General features: G+C 35.3%; 1 long non-coding RNA gene across 1 annotated transcript; it reads left to right on the forward strand.

The window, feature by feature from the left end:
- Positions 1 to 810: 810 nt before the first annotated feature.
- Positions 811 to 2,804, forward strand: LOC125692116 (uncharacterized). The gene is made up of 3 exons (XR_007376473.1): positions 811 to 921; positions 1,460 to 1,508; positions 1,748 to 2,804. It is a non-coding gene; the product is annotated as an uncharacterized LOC125692116 (long non-coding RNA).
- The last annotated feature ends 12,319 nt before the right edge of the window (positions 2,805 to 15,123 follow it).

Raw genomic sequence — 15,123 nt, forward strand, 5'->3', positions numbered from 1 at the left:
ACTTGTAAGACTTTTAAATTGGAAAGCCAGATTAATAAAATTTACCACTGTACTGCTAGCACACTCATAGCATAACTCTTACTAGTGTCCACAATATTTATTAGAGCACACAAAAGACACAGTGTATGGTTACAAAGTATTCTCTCTAGTCAACTCATTGTAGAAATACGCTGTCATACACAGACAACCAACATTACTGTGAGTCAACCACAACTGAATTCCATAAAATGTGTCTACTTAGGCATTCTTAGGCTATTTGAGCATTAGTTGCTGTTAAACTCATATTAGTCTAGAGTTACCTTAGTATAACTTGTGATTTCAATGAAATTTCAAAAATCAACATAATAATCCTTCTTATATATTATTATAAAATATTACTGTATAGAGAGGCACCGTGTTCAACAGGGTCATTTAACCCTAAATTAAACTGTATACTCAGGTTAAGTTATCACTTTGAAGGCAGGAAGGGGAGATTTGATAATTAGTCAGACAAATATGTGAGATGGCATTTGTTTAAAAAAGGGACATTCACACTTCCAGTACAGTCAGACACTTCCAGTTTTCATCAGACAATGTGAAATAGATTTACAGATTAAAAGTAAATAATCTTCAGATAAGGAAGAACAAGTCTATTTATAGCCCCAGAAGCATTCAGTTAGCTGTAAGCCATGATGTGGTAGGTAATGATAACTATCTGTAATGTTAACTACCTGTATAGGGACTGTTGAGTCACAGCCTGTACCACTGATTGATCACCTGAAGAAAGGACTGAGTCAGCCATAGAGCACAGGTGAAGGCAATTCATCTGTGTGACTGGAAGGAGTGGAGCCAGGCTCCACCCCTCCTAGACCACATTTGAGGGCTGACTGCTACTGGGGTTCTTTTTCTAGAGTTCCCTTCTTTGTGGAGTCTTTCCTGAAGGTGAGTGTTCTTTCCCTGTATGTTTCTTTTCCTATTTTTACCACAGTAATTTTTCTACCTGTAGCACCAACTGTAGCACTACTCCAGAGAAACCACTCCAAGAGAAACCCCTAGGCTTAATCTTGAGAATTACTTATTCAGTGACTGAATCAAGCTTAGTACTACCAAAAAGGAATGATCTAAATATTTGAAACTGCATTCCAAGATAGAAGGTCCCAAACAATTTACAGTGTTTGTTGTGGCTGACATATCTCTTAATCAGCCAATTATCTCAATAAACCTGCTGAAAAGACAAACTAGTTGTATTTTTCTCAATGATGTTTTGTTTAAACCAACTCAGTTTATTACAAAAGTACTGGACATGGGTCATGAATGGAAGGAGAAAACAGTGGAACGCTTTTTTTGTTGTTGTTGTTGATAGTATTGAGCCCTTTACTTGGCACATTTATTTTATAACTTCACACCTTTGCATTAGGCAGTTTATATAACTTGATTTCATGGTTTCAGAGCTGATTATAATGTCTTCCTTCTCTTCCAGCATGTTTAATCCTCAAAAGAGAGGAGAAAAGGGAAATGGATGTCAAAAGGTAAGTGTTGGTATCACAATTCTTTACCTGCAACATGGGTCCTCTACAAAAGCTGTTCTGTGGAGGAAAAAAAGCCATGTTACATGAGGAGGCTGATCCCTTACTTGTCTTTAGTAAATACTTCTGTTCTCTATATCTACCTGTTGTCATGATAAGTGTGTATGTTTTTCTAATTTACAATATGCATTTAAAGAAAATAATCTATTTAAAAACTCAAATCTCTTTTCTATTAATTTCAGATGAAGTTGCACCTTCCAGAAAGCTTTGCATAGGAAGAGGAAACTAATAATTGGAATGTTGAACTTTAAAGTGTTGATGCTGCTTAGACATAATCTTATATTTTCATCTAACTCTTTGTCTTTGGAAGCATAAAATTCTTGAGTTTTAGAGTGTTGTGTTTTTTTAGTAAAAAAATGTAATTATACATCAATCACGTAACAGGAAAGAGTAGATGTAATATATTTCTCTGCGTAGAGTCCTAACTTTTGAAGTATGAAAGTACAGTGTGTGCAGGGGGGAATGAAAAGGACAGATGGAGAACCAACTACAGAAAGAAGAATGAAAGAGATCATACACAAGAGTGAGGATTTGCAGTGCCTTATTAGCAACTATTACTTAGGTCGCTCTGAAGGTAGTATTTCCTATTTACTTCCATGGGAACTACTACTACAAAGAGCTCAGTAACACTATTTGAAGCACAATCTCAGCTACAAAACACTAGTTATCAACATAGTCTTAAGTAATACTAAAAGATTAACATTAATCCAGGTAAAGATAGGAATATCACAGTTTACATCTATTTATTTAGGTTCAGATTTCAGTCTAGGTATTTTGTACATATTTCTTTGCCTTCAAACTCACTTGGGTTGTTCCTTGGTGTATATAAATGCCAATGCACATGCTTTGGTTTTCAGAACAAACAAAAAGGATACGAACAATGCTGTTACTTTGCTAAGTAATTTAATAGTACTGTTTGTGTTTGGTTTCCTGGGCATGAAGAATGCTATTTATTTAATAGTTGTTCTATATTCCAAGCTAAGTTTGTAAGAGGATTTCCCTGTTTGCAAGGCTGGAACAAACAGATTCTCACTAGATAATTGATTAACAAGTTCAGTTGACAATATTTCAAAAGAAACATTTACCACTGTATGTTCTGACAAGTGCTAAGTCTTTACTGGTATGGTTTGCCTAACTAAAAGTAATCTGCAAGAATTAGAAATGTGATTTTTTTTTTTTTTTTTTCTACAATTATGGTGAAGCTCTAGAGAATATGTTCAAATGAAGGGCTAACTGTTCACAAATAGATGTGGAAATAGAGATTAATAAACTCTATCATACTCCTTCTGAGAAGGATGAACAGGGAATGGAGACTTAGAAAATATGTGTAGTAGAACATGGTACTACTGTGTTCTTAGAGGATTCTGTAATCATAAGTAGTTTTAGTGGACTGACGCAGAAACTCACCTCAAACATGCCCACATAATTGAAAATAAACCTTTAAATAATGTTATCTTCATAGTGTGCATATAAATTGCACATTAATTCATCAAAAACTCATACATGTATTGGAAAGGATGTTGCCCTGCTTCAAAATTACAGTGATCGAAATGGAATTGGAGTGTCATTGCTTTTGACATACACTCCTTTTATGGTTAAATGACCACAAAGTGATAACATATGCATTGGAATATCTAGGTTTCATAACTGCTAAATGAAACTGGGGTGTTGGGAAGAGAAATAAATAATATGCTATGTGAATGAGACTGGATTAGGTTAAAACAGGATTTAGCACAGAGTTGATAAATGAAATAATTTTGATTGAGTACACATGGATTTAACAATTGAACGTAAAACTAAATGTCACTACTGCATACTGAGCATACAAGATGCAAATATTCCTTTATTCTCTTTGTTGCCTCCTAAGCTAACCATTTTTTCTGACTTACATTTTTGAGATAGAAATCTAGGGCATTCTCTATAGCTGGCAAACTTTTCACCATCTTCTGCAAGTCCTATGAACTTTTAAGTTCCCATGTCACTACAGCAGATGTGGCTGTTTTTCATAAAATTTCAGTTTCTCCTCTCCACCCTGGACCAAGAAAAATGCGTTGATGATTAAGGAGTTTGAAGAAGAAGAGTCATCTAGATTTCAGGGCCTGTGTCTAGTGGTCACGCTTCTAATCAAATAAGGATAAGGAACAAAATCTAAAACCTACAATAATACTTCAAAAGTTGAGAGAGTTGAGAGAGTATTCTATGAATGGCATTGAGACACATTAAAAGTAGAGACCATCTCATATACTCTGACGGGATGCCACTTCAGTAGGTAGCTCTATCTGAATTTTTCTTATGTCTATTTTATTTGAAGGAAAAGACCAAATACAGCTTTTAAAAGGTTTTTTTTTTCCAGGCTGAAGCTAGCAGCTGCAGTATCGTATAGATAGACATCTTTAGGAATAGGGTATTTCCCTTCCTGAATGGGACTCTTTTCTGGTGGAGCGGCCAACGTTTCTTTTTGTGTGTCACTGTGATGTGTCACTAGGCCTTAGATCTTCTGTAGTTCTTCTTTGAGTGGTTCTGTAGCTCTTCTTTTAGACTACTCCCCTGGCTGAGATAGGCAGCCCATTGTGCCACTGTTTGCACCTGGGCTACCCATGTCTTAGGAATGTAGGTCAGACCTTTCACCTTTCTCTGGATCGGTAGAGTGGTCTTAAGTATGATTTCAGCTGTTTGGGTTTTCAGCTCTACCTCCTGTAATGCAGCTGTAAGTAGCCAATAACTGTTTTTCAATCATACTATATCTATCTTCTGCTCTGTGCCAGACCTGAGACCAGAATCCAATGGGGGTCTGAACAGTACTCTGGTGTTGCCAAAAGCCCCAGCCAAAGCCATCCTGAGTGACACAAACGTCCAGTGCAGCTGGGAGGGTAGGATCAAATGTATCCAATGCCTGAGATTGTTTAATTGCCAGTTTTGCTTGTTGGAAAGCCTTGTGTTCTGTTCTCCCACAGGCTCATGGTTGCCCCTTTTTTGTGAGTGTTTAGTAGTCTCAGCAGTTGTGCTAAAAGAAGTATAGAGGAACACCAGTATCCCAATATGCCTAATAACTCCTGCAGCTGCTTTGGTGTTGTAGGGACTGGGAATGCCTGAACCTTATCTATGGCAGCACTGAGTAGTACCTTGGTCTCTCTGGACCAAACTGACCAAATACTCAATTGAAATAAAAAGTTTCTGTCTAATGAATAGGGGCCTAATTATCTGGTGTTTACCTGGTAAGAAAGGACACTTCACGGAATGGAGAATTGGAGTAAAGTAATAAAAGAAAGTAATGGAGAATTACTTTCAAATCAGTAAACAGATACTTTTTTTGAATTGTTGTCAATGGTTTACAGGCTGGTTTGGCCCAGTTATGTGACTAATGGGGGTGGGGGACCCATGGACCCATACCCTGGGAAAGGGGAAAAAGGGAAAGGGTAGGAAGATGGGCCTAGAAGCAGAACAGTGGCAAAGATCTGAGGAGGAAAGCTAATTACTAGAAAATATACCTGCATACAAGATGACACAATATAATACAATATAATTGGATTTGAAGCTAATAAATCAGTTAAAATGAGGGAGATAAAGTGTTCAAAAACTGAAGGCCTCAGTGTAATGCTGAAAGTGGGATGTCTAGCTGGGACAAGCAGAAGGGAAAGAGAGAGGAGAGGTCCCACGATTGCTGTTTTTATCTTTCCCTCTAAACAGAAATTGGAAATGCAAAGTCCCTTGGAATGTGTAGTTCTTTTCTTTTGAGAACCAGGTATGCAAAACTATTCACAATCCACGGAACTGGAGGATTAACTCTTGAACTCCCAGTACTCTACGTGATGTTATGACGTGGAATACAGATAGCAGAAATCATAAAACCGTGATGAGTGTGTATGAACAGGTAGCTTCTAGATCCTGTGGACATCTACAGGATGTGGATACAGCAGTGGTAAATTCTTTTCTGTTACAGAGCTGTTGAAGATTTAAAAAAGAAAAATGTAATGCCAGGTGTTTTCTAAAATTCTGGTTCTTCCTCTCCCTTTTCTTAAATGCTGTACACAGAAATCAGAATTTTTCCTCCAACTCTGTTGCATTATGCCTTCACTGCTGTTTGAAACTCTCACAGCTATGGCCATATTAGTTTCTAAGGCCATTTTTAGAGTGAAGTTATTTAATATACCAATCTCTGTTGTTCTGGGTCTGGACTTGCCTTGTCCAAGTATGCTTTGTAATTTTCTACTTGTAGACAGTATTTCCCTCTTTCTTCTGTTTCCAGGCACAGAATACTCTTAGGTCACTCCTTCCTTTTGTACCTCTGCAAGGAGAGATGAAAGAATCATTCAGGTAATATTTCCTTTTTAGAATGCTGTTTGTCATTCTACAAATGTGAAATTTTTGACTACTGTAATTTAAATGAGTATTGGTTGCCACCCTCAGGTTGAACAACCAAAAAAACTTAATCTTACACCAAAGCAGCTGCAGGAGTTATTAGGTATATTGGGATACTGGTGTTCCTCTATACTTCTTTTAGCACAACTGCTGAGACTACTAAACACTCACAAAAAAGGGGCAACCATGAGCCTGTGGGAGAACAGAACACAAGGCTTTCCAACTTAATTTTCCTTGATTTCCATGGCAGTTTGCTGTTAGACACTTCTGTTTGTAGACTGATGAATGTCTAAGATATAGTTTTGTATAGCAGATGCATGTTGCTGTTATTGTTAGTTCATTCCAACCAACATTTTATACTAAGTATTGAAAGAAACCAATTTCTTGTTTTCAGTGAAAAGCAGCTGCTTGGAATTTGACTTAGGAGATGTCTTAATAGTAATTTCTGGAAATGGGTTCAGTTTCTTAAATCATGAATGGCTAGAAAATGTAATTATTAAACATCTAGTATGTAAAGAAATTTTTCAGTGTTCTTATTCAATACAAATTTCCCATCAAGTTTCTAGAGAATGAGATCTAAATTCCACATGAGATGATCAGTTAGTAATGAGAATAAATATAGTGAAGTAACTTTATTCACAACGATTGTATTTCCTAATGGATTAGGAAGTGTGAACTGTGAATTCAAGAAAAAATACCTCATGTATTAAAAATAATATGCCATGCTTCTTTCCATTTATAGAAACTGTTGTGTACTCTTAGATTCCATACATGAATAAAGTTTCAAAGCATAGTATAAGGTATGTAGGGTTAATGTTTGCCCTTTTTGGTTCTGGTGAAGTTCTCACTGACTGGAAGAGGGGAAACATAACCCCCTTTTTCAAGAAGGGTGGGGGAAAAAAAAAAAAAGGTCTGGGTAACTGCAGGCAAGTCAGTTTCACCTCTGTACCTGACAAGATTGTGGAGCAGAATCTTCTGAAGACCTTTCAAGGCACTTAATGATAAGGTGATAGGTGATAACCAATGTGACTTCACCAAGGGTGGATCATGCCTTACAAACTTGGTGGCCTTTTGTGATGAAGTTACAATGTCTGTGAATAAAGGAAGAGCTACTGATATAGTATACCTGGACTTGTGCATAGCATTTGACACTATCTCACATGACATTGTGGTCACCAAAATAGAGAAAAATGGATTTGATAGCTGGACCACTAGCTGGATAAGATACTGGCTGGATGGTCACGCTCAGGGAGTTCTGGTCCACAGCTCAATGTTCAAGTAGAGACTGGTGACAAGAGGGGTTTCAGGGATTGATGCTGGGACCAGTGCTATTTAAAAGCTTTGAAGGCAACATAGGCAGTGGCACTGAGTGCACCCTCAGTGGGTTTGGAGATGACTCCAAGCTGAGTGGTTTGCAGTTGACAGGTTAGAGGGAAGGGATACATACACATTGGCCCATGCCAACTTGATCAAGTTCAACAAAGCCAACTGTGGGGTTCTGCATGTTGCTTGGGGCAATCCTAAAAATAATTATAGGCTGGGCAGAGACTGGTTTGCGAGCAAACCAAGAATAAGGATTTGGGGGTGTTGGTTAATGAAAAAATCAAGTGAGCCAGCAATGTTGATGAGGAAATAGAGGTTGACATTCATATTTTTCATAGGTTAATAAATTTGTTCTATATTGCTTTCAACACATTCTATTTTAAACGTATTCATTTGTTGTCTGTAGTTTCTATATTTTATTATTAGTATTTATTTTCTTGCCTTTCCTAGTTAGCTTTAATTTACCTGTTGTTTATACGATTTTCTTCCATGTGGAATTGAAACACCTCTTATCCACTGCATTCACAATAATCTTCGTTATTAATCTTGAGAGCAGTGTTACTAATAGATTCTTTATCATTTTTGTAAATTAAAAATAAGTTCATTATCTGATGAGGTGATTACTAAGAGTACTGGATTTTGAGACCACTGATTTTATTCATATTCTCTGTAGGCAACTTTTCTTCACCATCTATAAAGAAAATAACTACTGACTATATTGTCAAGCTTCTCTTTATTTTTTTGTGATCGTTTTCCCCATTGCATGTCTGTCAGTATAGGCTCATGGAAGAAAAATTTCTAGCACTTTTTAAATTCAAATTTTCTAGTGCTGCATTTCACTTTGTATTGAATATTTGAGTTTGAAGGTCATCTAGGATCAACAAAATAAATTTTTTACAGGAAATAATTATTTACTTTACAGTGATTGGTCTTCCTTTCCATCTCTTGAATAAATGCAAATATACTTCCTTTATCTGTTACTCATACATACTTGAAGTATGATTAGGTCTTTCACATATATTGCAAATTCTGAGTTTTCACCTGTTTTACCTTAATATAAGTCAACTGACTTGGGAATAACTTCCACCAGTTGAACTAACCAGGCTCACTGTGTATTTATGAGCTCATTGTTTAGGACTTATACATGAACTGTAATAAGTGCTTCGACATAAAACCAATTTCATCTTTGTGATCTAGTCCCCTCTCTGTCTTTGACTCAAATTGTGAATAGTGATGCACGCACCATGTTAAAAGAAAAAAATCCAGCAAACTGCAGTTGAATTATATTGAACAGTTTTACCCGTTCACAGTGTGGATCACTGATTAGAATATCATATTTCTTTGAGAAAGTGTTTCTGCTTCTGCTTTTTCTGGGCCAAATCAGTCATTGCATGAGAGAGAAAAAAAAAAAAGCTTTCAGGTGTGTGTGTATAGATAGATGTATATAATAAATGTGTGTAAAAACAAAAAAAAAATAAAATCCCCATATACAACTGAAAGCTTATTTATTATAAATAAGTCCATATTTAGATTTATTTAATATATAGACTTTATATTATACATAATACGCAATGTAACATATAAAAATATAGATAATATATAGTACATAGATTAGACTTTTTATTATATATTGCTTGTAGTATATATAATCTGAAGTCCAGATGCTGCTTGCTCAAAGCTGGCTACTGACTCAACCTGTCAACTTGTCTTTCTTCAGTTAAAAACTAAATATGACAGCTCAGTGAGACATTCCCTAAAACCCCCTGCCCAAGCTTTCTCATCTCAGGAAATGTGTTAGAATATAAACATGAATTATTTTTTTTTTTAATGAGATGTAATTCTGGATAGAAATGTATGATTTGAAGTGTTTCAAATGTATTAGCACAGCACATTCACTAAGAAAATATTTTAAAATCAATAAAGTATTGAATGTAATGGAAAAAATATTCTATTGCAAAGAATTATTGGATATATGAGACTTGAACTAGAACTTAATATTTTCAAAGCCTATCTGTCTTTGTAATCCAAATATGATTACATTAATTGGCTATCATTTATTTGGTCAAATATTTCATTACAAAATCATTTTAGAGGATTAGTATAAAGTTAAATTTATCCTAAATTACTGTCTCCTTAATCAGTCATTCTCATAAAAGTTTATGGTTGGCTTTTAATACTCAAAAGGTGCAGTCATATGGCATTCTCAGATGTGCTTTAATTTTAGTTAAGATTAAGCATGTTATTTCTAACTTACTTATAAAGACATATTGGAGAAAAATGTATTGATTTGTCAGTAAACCCAAATGCTAAAATGTGACAAACTTTGCTTTTCTGCTCTGATTAGCATGTAATAATCATGAAGAATTCAAGAGTTTGTATTGGTTTTGAATTTTCTGGTGGTTTGTTAGTATGGTAGTTAAACATAGAAATTTGAGGGGAAAGAATGTGCTAAGAGAGAAAATAAAACCATGCTTTCTGATATTATTCATTATACTAAAGAAATCAAATTGCCAAACATCAACTTCACCACTTTTTTTTCTTTTACTCATCTACTGCTAGGTAATGCTGTACGGCAGAAAATCATGTATGTGTGACAATGATCACCTACCCATTTTCTGAGTGGTATTGTTCTTTCCTGCTGAAGCAAAGGATTTCACTCTTCCACTCAACTATTTTCAGGCAAGAGTCTAACTCTTGGCTCCACCCAGTGCTATTGAAAATTCAAACCCTATGTCTGAGAGCAGTGTCCAAGTATTCCTTGAACTCTGCCAGCCTGGTAAGCCTGTTCCATGCTCACTGCCCTCCGTTGAAGAGCCTTTTCCTAACACCCACCTGCCCCTCCCCTCATGATGCTGCACACTGTTCCCCTAGCTCTTTTTGCTGTCACTAGACAGCATAGGTCAGCACTGCTCCTCCACTTCCTCAGGAGCAACTATAATAGGCCTTTATGAAGCCTACAGTTAATTTCCATCGAAGTACTACATCCTGATATTTTATGGCAGAGAATTGGCCCTAAAATGGAGCCCTGAAGAACCCTAATAGTGACTAGTTGCCACTCTGATCTAATCCTATATTCTGTGAGAATTACCAGTCAGCCAATTGTTCACATGTTGTGTTGTGTGCCTTTCTGACTGTGCACTGGGCGTTTTGTCTAGAATGATACTGTGAAAGACAACACTGAAAACGTTACTGAAATCTAAAATATTACATCAACAGTTTCCCTTGGTCAACTAAGATGAGTAACCTCATAATTAAAGGAAATTAAGAAAATTAGCCTTCTAAACATGTGTTGTCTATATCACAATTTACTACATTGTTTTTCAAGTGTTTTTCAGCAACTTCCAGAGTAGTCTTTATGATTTCACTGAGCACTGAAGTGAAACTGATAGGATTGTAATTATCAGGGTGTTTTTTGTTTTTTTTTTTTAACCTGCCTTTGAAACATCTCTGCTTGTGAAGTGATCATTCTCATCAAGTAACAGATCAGTGTTGCATTTGGTCCTCCATTTGATGTTAACATATTAAAAAACCACTTTCTGTACCTCTTGTTAGTGATGTCTGGATTACCTGTGTTGAATTCAGATTGAAAGTATGTGAAAGAATATAGAAAGAAGATAGTTTCTCTCTGATTTTTTGCTCTCAGTGTAGCGCAGGGTCTTTGCTTACAAGGGGAACACCTGAACTGCATACCCTTTGACCACTAAGACCAAACATACAATAATATCTGGTCTGATCACTGCTACATTTGGCAAAAATGTGTCAATTGCCTTCTTATATATATATATAATGTGTATATGAAAGAGGTTGTTTTCTTTTTATTCCACTCCTGAATGTCTGTGAAAATTGTTGTATGTGAATTTCACTATCTCTGCCACTGCTGGTTCTTCAATATGACTTCTGGATTATTCTTAATGCAGCATTTATCTGGGATTCTAACCAGACTGCTTTTCTTCCTCTTTTTATTACTAATTAGAACTCTTAAGTTATTCCGGAAATTTTTGAGTGTTATCCCTAATCCTTTTGTTTTTATTAGCTTGGAATTTTTTTTTCAGTCAGGGCTACATACTTCAAAATTCATCTCTCCTGTTTAAACACTGCAGGTATCTGTGAATACAGACACACATTCTTGAAACTGAGGAGTGAAATTTGAGTTTTCTTGCTCTGATCTATTTGTTAGAAAAAACATCTCTAATCTAGCAACACAGCAAGACTGGTACCTAATGAATCAAAACATGTTTCTTCTTTAGAAATGACAGTAGTAATATTATAAAGCAATGTTTCTTTGTAACTGAAATTGCATTGTCATGTCATTATCACTTTGGCGTTCAGGTACTATGCAAAAACAATTTATTAAAAAAAATTGTCATGCAACATGAGAACTGTAAGTAAAAAGAACTATAGATCTCTCTCCATCTTAATATTATGTCCTTTCCTATATTACTATTCTGTCAGCAGTTAATTAGGCACTTAATATAATATTCAGAAGGAATCAGAGTCTTTAGATACTTTATCAGAAACAAGACTTACAGATTAGTGTACACTGTACAATTCTGTGAACCAGGGTCAGTAGCACCTCACAGATATTTTTAAGTATTTGCAGTTATTACAGTTGTACTTTGAACTGTTTTTATGTGATGGTTTCCATTTTTGTTTTTTAAGATTTCTGTTCTTTTTCTAGATGGGTTTTAAACTACATCATTGTCTGGTATGGTTTACATTTTTTGTTGCAGAAATATTTGGACTGAGCCAAGGGCAAAGAGAGCTAGGAGGGAATACAGAGTGACTCTCGTGTATTTGGCCTTTTGATCAGAGATGTTAGCTGAGAAACCCTTGCTAATGTGTTTGATATCAGCTCCAGTCCCTGAAATTTTCTGGAAGCAGGCACAGGTTTTGCTGTAATCACAGTCTAGAATGAAAAATACCCCTGTAAAGAGCACAACTGAACATTCTTGAAGTTTTCCTTTGGTAGATGTAAAAAATCCATTATGAATTTTGGAAAGAGAGTAAGGTCTGAATGGTCAAGACCATTCTTTTGTGAGTAATACTAAATTGAAACACAGTGACAAGGAAGTATACTCAAAAGAAAATTACAAAACTAAGTTATTTAAAATAGTACTTTCAGATGATTGAAAAGCACACGTTTTATGGTCAGAAATTCATTATCAACATGAGCTAGCGGGTAACTTCACAAATACAATGCATTTCTGTCCTCAGAAAAACTGATCAAATTTGCAGACGCTCCCATTAACAGCAAATTAATTAAAACATGAAATAATAATTAAAAAAAAATGTCATGGAATCCGTCCGTTATGAAATAAATTATAATAATTCCTTAGAGATAACACTGGAAAATCTTGATAGAACAAATAAGGTAACAGCCTTAATGATTCAAAACAGAAATCAGTTTCTAATCAATTTCTTGATACAGCTGAAGCTAATCAATGTGAGTAATCAAGAAGAACACGATAAAACTAAAGGCAAAAATTTTGAGGAAATGGCTCTATAGAATATGAATCTTAGCACCATTTACATATGGGCTCGGGGACTGGACTAGCTGCAATCTCTGTCTGATTTTCAAACCTCCCTGGACTGATACAGCTCTTCTGGAAAGACTTTTTGTATCTATATATGTTAAACTGACAGTGGAGTTTGACTCAGTGTGGATGTCAGGATACACCTGATAACTGGAACAAGTGAAACATATTCCAAATTGGTTTCTTCTAAAATATCTGTAAGTGGTATTTCTATTGAAAAACGGCCCTTTTAAGTCATCTACATACTTTTGTATACCTATCTTGAGAAACCTTTCAGTCGAATCTTATCAAGAAGGTATTTGGCACCACTGAATACTTTTAGCAGTTTAGGACTTTCCTCCCACCTTAGACTCTCTTCTTTCTAGTGATTTATGCCTCTTTTCCACCATGCCTTTGAAGACAATGTTGAGAATAGAAAACCGTTGAAATAGTATTGTGAATACATCTGTGAATGAGGTAGACAATCCAAAAACAAGATGTATGCATCCAATTAAGAGGAAAAAATCCAGTAAAATACTGACTGTATTTATGATCAGTTCGTTTTTGGAAATGTTGACTATAAGCAAAGTAATAGGACTACATAAAGAGCAATCAAATTGTTGAAGATGTCACTGGAAGAATAGAAATTAGCTTAGCAAAGAGAGATTAGGGAAATATTTTGACACTGAAAACTACTGATTTTTCGCAACCATTTAGACTCTATTCTCTGCTAATTGTTTGGTTGTGTTTGTTTTGTTTTGTTTTTTTTTGTCATTTCCAAAATTGAGGCAAAAGATCTGTTATAACTCATCAGGTATTATCTTCTCTTACCTCTTGTAACAACTTTCTCTGCCATGGGACTTACCCACAAGCTAGCACGAGTTTGAAGACTGTAGAGGGAGACATCTGGTAGTTGTAACAAGCTGTGATGATGCAATAACAATGGTAAATAATCTTCCTCTAAGCTCAAAAGGCTTCTGAACTCCTACTACAAGTAAGAAATTTAAATATATATATACATCTTAACTGAGGTTTTGAAGGGCACTTCATCATTTACTAGCCTAGTTTTCCCTATTTTAGGTTGAAACTGTAGCATTTCTTATCCTTTAACTACCCGAGAAAACTCTTTCCTATTTTCCTCTTTCATCCAATTGATATCTAAATAAATCCAACCACCTATACACACAACATTTTCAACAGATGCGGTCTGTGGTAGAGATAAACAAAATATCTTGTAAATGTGTGTATAAGGGGAGAAGACAAGGGAAAGAAGACAAATTTCTTCTTTTCAAGATAAAGTGCCCGCAACTTGGCAGTGCTTTGTATATATTTCCTGCATTTCATCTTTTTAAAGGTTTGGAAAATTTTATTTTCCATCCACTTCTCCTTTTACTTTTTGTTAATGCTGGTTGTCTGCCATGTTGGATCCTAAAATGATCAGTTTTGTGCCACGGTCCCATTTGGAATCATGTCTTAACTTTTAGTGCCCAAAGCAGGACTTTTCAAGAAATACAGTATAAAATAGAAAATTTTCTCCTCATGATTCTTGGTGAAATCAATCTGCTGGCTGGCATTTGTGCGTTTGGAAGCTCTCTTTCATTAAATGGTTTATCAAGGGGAAGAAAGACTGATTATACCCATATTTTCCCATGTTATGTATAGAAAACATACCTCTTTTCTTTTCGTCCCAGAAAGAGTATCTCAGAAACAATCGGTAGAAGCATATAAAACAATGTTTTCATTCCTAAAACTTTTTCTGTTCTAGCTAAATCCCAAAATTACCGTTAACAGGATATTTAAGTGCTGTATGACATGAAATATAAATACCTGTAGAATATTTTTGTGCCAGTGTGATATAATACTCTGGCCAGCTCACATTAGAGTTTATTTAAAAAGCCACCTAGAAATTTATATTAATAAATATAGTATACAGTAATATATATTTTTGCTTATTAATTTCAGTGTGAGCTGAAACTCTTGTCAGCTTAATTAAACATTTATAATAAACTTTTATTAAGACAGGCTCAGTAATTTATCTTTCTGAAATTAATCACTTTTGTTTGTATTTTTTAAACAAATTGATGCCATTCAGCATTTGCAAAGACTAAGAACTGTTACTGTATTTTTGGCATTCCATTAGGATCAGAAACCATGCTGTACATCAGAGGCCTTTTAAATTATTGTCTTCTCTTTCAAAACAGAGCTTGTTTTCTATATCGTAAGAAGGGTTACCTATAAGAATATCTTCCCCCATCACAGTAGTGTGAATTCATTCAATTTAGATGTATATGCATAAGTCTCTCATGGAGTACCAGTGATGAAGTGTCAACCAGAGCTCAGAAGACAGGTATCTTTCATATAGT

The sequence above is a fragment of the Lagopus muta genome, chromosome 4 (genome assembly GCF_023343835.1).
Source record: "Lagopus muta isolate bLagMut1 chromosome 4, bLagMut1 primary, whole genome shotgun sequence".
Classification (NCBI taxonomy): Eukaryota; Metazoa; Chordata; class Aves; order Galliformes; family Phasianidae; genus Lagopus; species Lagopus muta.